The following is a 6,543-nucleotide window of genomic DNA, read 5'->3' as shown; positions in this document are numbered from 1 at the left end:
TTCTTTGTCAAGCGCCAAGGCCAATCAATGGCACTCTCTCTCTCTCTCTCTCTCTCTCTCTCTCTCTCTCTCTCTCTCTCTCTCTCTCTCTCTCTCTCTCTCTCTCTCTCTCTCCTTTTCAAACAGAAATAAACATACACACTCCTGAGTAGGACTAAATGAGATTGTCCCTCTAGCTCTCTCTCTCTCTCTCTCTCTCTCTCTCTCTCTCTCTCACCTATGACACCCACGGCGGTGCAATAGAAAATGAAACATGATCTCTCTCTCTCTCTCTCCTCTCTCTCTCTCTCTCTCTCTCTCTCTCTCTGTCTGTCACACACACACACATGCACACACACATGCGCACGCGCGTGAACATTCAAGGCAGACCAACTTATCAACGTGTGGCACAGCTCGTTGCTCGTTATTTTCAAGGTGCGAAGTAGAGCCATCCTTTACAAAAACAAAAGTAATCACCCTTCAAAATTGAAGGCTAAAGTGAAACTCAATGGCCTTGCTAAAGAATTTAAATAATATAACTAAATCTATACAGTAGTACTAAGTATTCTGACTTTTTGACAGAACTTAGAAGTCAAAAGTAAGTCCTCTCATTTTTTACCATCACTATACTTGCTACTTACTCTTTACTTTTACATTTCAAAACCAAATGGTTTTTGGCTTACCCTTCACTTTTACACTTAAGTTCTTGAAATTAAGGAGAGAGTGACACATGGATGCCCTCTCCTCCTTTGAAAATTTCAAGCTCAATTATATATAGTATAGAAAGCACATCGATACTTCTATACTCTTTATAATGCAGCTTAAATTTTTAAAGGAAGGAGAGACTCTCCATGTGTCACTCACTGCTTCACTTAAGAGAAAACCTCTCTAAAATGCAAAAGGGAGAGTAGGATTGTAAGGAACAACAAGCAGCTTTTTAGCTTTTGTCAGAATGTAAAATGAAAAGAATTTCTTTTTCTTTAGTAGTAGAAAGTGCTTTAGTCATAGAAAGTCAAAGACTTTCTGCTCTACATAGAATAAATGTATTGGTTTAAATGCACATAACAAAAAGGAGATAAATTTAGTGGAGATTTTATTATTTAAAGAGAATTTAATTTTTAAAGATATGTTTGGTTTTTTTTTCAAGAGCGTTTTTTCAAGACCAATATTGATAAATTTTTCAAGTAAGTTTATATTTCTTTAAAGAGATTGAAGAAAACAAAACAACTCGTGTGGTGTCGACTTGGGTAGTTTCACTTTGAGAAAATACATGCAAATAAAGAAGTAGTTATTCATGTTGTTGAGAGAGAGAGAGATATATTTTCCTTTTGAGCTCATAGGGCTTTGTCTCACGAAGGACACTCTTCAAGTCCTTCAAACTTCTGGGGGGGGTCACTTCTATACTATATATAATTGAGCTTAAAATTTTCAAGGAAGTAAAGGGCATCCATGTGTCACTCTCTCCTTCATTAGTGAAGGGTAAGTCATTTGGATTTCAAAATCTAAAAGTGAAGGGTAAGTAGCAAGGACTATGATGGTAGAATGGTAGAAAATGAAAAGACTTAGTTTTGACTTCTGATGCAAAACTCTTTAGCAAAGCCATGGAATTTCACTCCAGTCTTCAATTTTGAAGGGTGATTACTTTTGTGTTTGTAAAGGGTGGCTCTACTTCGTAGCTTGGGAAAATAACGAGCAACGAGATGTGTCACACGTCGATAAGTCGATCCACCTCAAATGTGCGCGCATATGTATGTGTGTGTATGTGTGAGAGAGAGAGAGAGAGAGATGCGGCACATTGCACGTCTAAGAGAGAGAGAGATCAGGTTTCATTTTCTATGGCATTGTCGTGTGTGTTGCAGATCAGATCACACACACACACACACAAAGAGAGAGAGAGAGAGGGTCAATCCCATTCAGTTCTGCTGAGAGAGTGTGTCTATTTTGGTTCGAAAGATAGAGAGAGTGCCATTGATTGGCCTTGAAGCTTGCTCGACAGACCCTCCACCCCCCACCCCCCCCCCCCCAAAAAAAAAAACCGATCATTAACACAACCCACAATTTACTTCATGTTACAACTTCTCAAATGTTCATGTACAACTTCTCAAATGTTTCTGCGACATGTTTCATGTAGTCTCCTCTATCAACACCGCTGGCTACCAACAATTGATCTGCCATGAGCCCACACCCTTATACAACCTCAATCCTCTACTCTCCAAGACATCAAGACTCTAGATCCAATACATGTCCCACTTACCACAAGCGCTTGTTGAGCCACCTACTCCTCTACCGCTGCGTGTCCGCCACCCTTGATCCCGACGAGCTCCATTTTTTCCTAGCTACGGCCCTCCACACACACACCACACACACACACACACACACACACACACACACACACACACACACACACGGAGTGCCACATCTGTCTCCACACTTTATTCGTCTTTTTTTGGCCAGTCGGTGGATGCTACAATGTTGAGAGCTCCAACGTGTTCATCTAGACTTTTTAGCTTTCCCAAGTTTTCACATCTCAAACTCTTGACATAGGCAAGAAAAAAGGGGTTCTGCAAGGGGACAGGTGGCATTGTCTGCTGCTAGACTGCTCATGCGCAAGGCGGGTCTCCGATTCAGTGTTTGGTAAAAATGTGTCTCAGATTAATATCATGTCGGTTTCAATTTCAAAAATGTTGGTTGAGGGCAAGGGGAAAAGGAGAAATAAAATAGAGAAAAATAGTGTAAAAACGTGCAAAATAAACCTAATTTTCTAAATTTCCTCTTGAAAAATTAAAGGAAGCAAATTTGTATGTTTGAAAAAATGATTTTTCCAGAACACTGATGTGATTGCATTGGAGGATGATCATTGCCAGTCGAGGATATCGGCCTTGGTCTTGGAGTTAGCAATCCTTTGCTCATTTGGATCCTCCTTGGTGTTGGATACCTAATGTGGGCCCTTTGCCTCCCCCTAGAAATGATGACTCTGGTCTCTTATAATAGGGCTACCTCCATGCATGTGCCTCCATTGTAGGACTGCCTCCATGTCATTTTGCTTCCATTTAGAGCCTGTTTACTTTGGAACGGCTAAATAGCCTTCCAGCTTTGTTTGCAAGTCAAGAAAATTGTTGGCTTCAAAGATAAATGCTTGATTTGACAGAGTGATGAGACAGATCTTGAGCACGTTCTTGCTAGCCGAGAGGGCCTCAAAAGTCAACCATGTGAAACACTATGCCCATTTCGAGGCTCTTAACTACCACGATTAGATAGGTAGAGAGAGAAGAGCCGGCTCGTGATCAGACAAAAAGTAGGCTCGCTGGTACATGCGACCACGCTCTAAACCTCTCACATGCTTAATTTTAATACTACAAACTAGACATGCAACGAGAGAGAGAGAGAGAGAGAGAGAGAGAGAGAGAGAGAGAGAGAGAGAGAGAGAGAGAGAGAGAGATTTCGTCCTACTGACGTGGTTTGAAACCCGTTAAACCGACTAATCTCGACTCTCAGCTATTAAGTTTAGGCAAATATTATCCAATCCGATCATTGTTGGCAACAAGTCATCATGTTGCATAGCAAGTTAGTAGAGAGAGAGAGAGAGAGAGAGAGAGAGAGAGAGAGAGAGAGAGAGATTTCTTCCTACTAATGTGGTTTGAGACCCGTTAAACCGACCAATCTTGACTCTCAGCTATTAAGTTTAGACAAACCTTGTCTAATCCAATCATTGTTGGCAACAAGTCATCATGTTGCATAGCAAGTTAGTAGAGAGAGAGAGAGAGAGAGAGAAGAAGAAGAAGAACAACAACAACAAGAACAAGAAGATCACAAGAGACCTAAAAACTTTAGCCGATGAACGTTGATTCTTGAACTCAAGGGCTTGCATGCTCACATACTTATACAAGGAGAGGGGGACATAACTTTTAATATCATAGAAACAATCACGGTGATCTCAAAGGTTAACGGGAGAGCGGGAGAGAGAGAGAGAGAGAGAGAGAGAGAGAGAGAGAGAGAGAGAGAGAGAGAGATCATCCTTAAAGGTCGGATTGACCTATGGGACCGAGAAAAACATGTAACATGCTTGAAGACTATGGATATAAGGGTAGCCACTAACAAGTTGAATCCATGAGGTGGCTAGGAGAGAAAGATATGTAGGCGAGGGTATGGGCTAAAATGTGGGTAAAGCAAGTTGGATGTGATCAAAAGCTGAGCACTCATGTAGGGTATGATGATTGCAATCTCAAATTGTTAAGGGATGTAATTTGCGCACAAAAAGAGACTCTCCTGCATGTAGTGCCTCAATGCTCTGTCTCACATTTAACGAAATGGCCAAAATGGCTGCTATGGTATAAAATATGGGTAAGGGCAAGCATGTGAATGGTTGAATACAGTCTTCTCTCTCAAAGAAGAACATGCAAGTGTGTATGTTTGTGTGTGTGTGTGTGTGTGTGTGTGTGTGTGTGTGTGTGTGTGTGTGTGTGTGTGTGTGTGTGTGTGTGTGTGTGTGTGTGTGTGTGTGTGTGTGTGTGTGTGTGTGTGTGTGTGTGTTTTGCAGCACGCTCTTTCTTTTAGCATGATGCCCAAAACTCTTGCAAAGAGAAACAATTGAGTGAACTTTTTGGGCTTTCATAGTCCTCAAGGTGCCCATGGTACCCAAATGTACACAAACAAACAACATGCGCCTTATATTACTAACCTACTTATGGTCAATTGGAAGAGACCTCAACATCCATGCGACGAGTCTTGATAGATACACGTGTACATGCTAGCTACATTGAGTGCAATCCGAGTGCAATCCAACCTGTAAATTTTGAAATTTATCCACATATAGAGATAAAGCTGCTATAGCCATGCAATCACCCCCAGGTCACACACCCATCATGAATACTGCCTTGGAGAAGCAAACGACACACTAATCACCAAATCACTTATGCATACCAATGGAAAATTTTCTTCTACTACTATGTGGTGTAATGTTGGCGTGTTGGGTCATGGCTGGTACATGCATCCTAAGTGCCAACAAAAAGCAGCTGATGACTTAGTTGACTGTTATGCCCCAAATGCAAGACCAAAACTACACAAGAGAAGCATGGGAGAGTTGCTATCATAACCAATGCCTTGATTGGTAAGCATAGTGAGAGGGGATGCTAATACATCTAAAGAATTTGTGGTTCGATGCAAACACTATATCCAAAGAAGGATACGAGCTCTCTATTAGTATATTTAGAGGACCACTACCACTCACCAGGGTCTCATATCAATTGTGTGAGGGGGACGTCTCTTGCCTAATTGCAAATTCGTTGCCTCCTTGGAGATAAACAAAGGATGTTAAGACAAGACATCATGCGTAGGGAGCCCATTACTTAATTCATTCCCAAGAGACCTCAAATTGACCTGATAATTCTTGAACTCAACACACACAAACACACACACACACACAAATAGAGAGAAGGTCTGGGGATCATAGGCATTTGCCCACATTTGCCCTCCCTGTGAGATGGGAAGGAGAACAATGGTTGCTTCAATTGACGCACATGTAGCCACGGCAACGCGCAGGTCACATACTAGTAATATTTACCGCGGCAACGCGCGGGTCACATAATAGTAATATTTATGCGACTATCACGTGAGTACAGCAAAAGGGGTTATTAATTTTTTTTCTCACATTTTCACATACAAAAAGGTACCATAAAACGTAATTGGAATTTTTTTTTTATAGACTAAATTATTTGTCAAAAATTCACAGATAAGGAGTTTAACGTGATATACAAAATTTATATTTAGTGACACACCAAGTCAAATTTCCAAGATAATATGGTTTTTTTAGAATAATAGTGTATTTTCAAAAGAGTAGCTAACATTTTTCACCCATAGAAAATAAATAAAATGCCCAACAAAAATCAACCCTCACATTGACACCCCAAATAGGGAGAGAGATTGCCCGATAAATGTACCTTTTACCAATTCTTGGTCCTTTTTGTTTTTAAGAGTTAAACCGTGGGAAATGCTTAAAAATCAAAAATTCTCTAAATTGTGATAGGCAAAGGTGCCTATCAAAAATCAACCCCACACACACATACACACACACAGAGAGAAGAAAATGTTTTAGCGTCTAACGAATGATGCAGCAAGCAGAAGGGAGAAGAGGAGAAAGAGAGAATAAAATGTTTAAGGGTGTAAAAACAATCTAAAAAGGCGTTACAGTTACACACCAAGTCTTTAACACTTGAATATCTCTTGGAAGGAAGAGGAGATAGAGAGAGAGTGTGTGCGCTCCTTGCCGCACTGTCGAAGCAAGGGACTTGCCGATACATCGTGTGCGAGCCACAAATGGCTCCAAGCACACCACAAGACTAATCTAGTAAGCTCAAAAGAGGGCAATGGTGTGTCACTCACCGCTCTATGCTCCTGCCGTGGAGGATTCCTCGCCGCGATGAAGAAGAAGCTGCAGTCGTGCCGCGCTCAATCGCTTCTCCGCCGTCGTGCCTTCGTAATGCTCGATCGCACACACACTCTCCCTCTCTCTCTCTCTCTCTCTCTCTCTCTCTCTCACACACACACACACACACACACACACACACA

Source organism: Adiantum capillus-veneris, chromosome 23 (genome assembly GCF_014529385.1).
Source record: "Adiantum capillus-veneris isolate H3 chromosome 23, ASM1452938v2, whole genome shotgun sequence".
Lineage (NCBI taxonomy): Eukaryota > Viridiplantae > Streptophyta > Polypodiopsida > Polypodiales > Pteridaceae > Adiantum > Adiantum capillus-veneris.
This window is presented reverse-complemented; position numbering follows the sequence as displayed.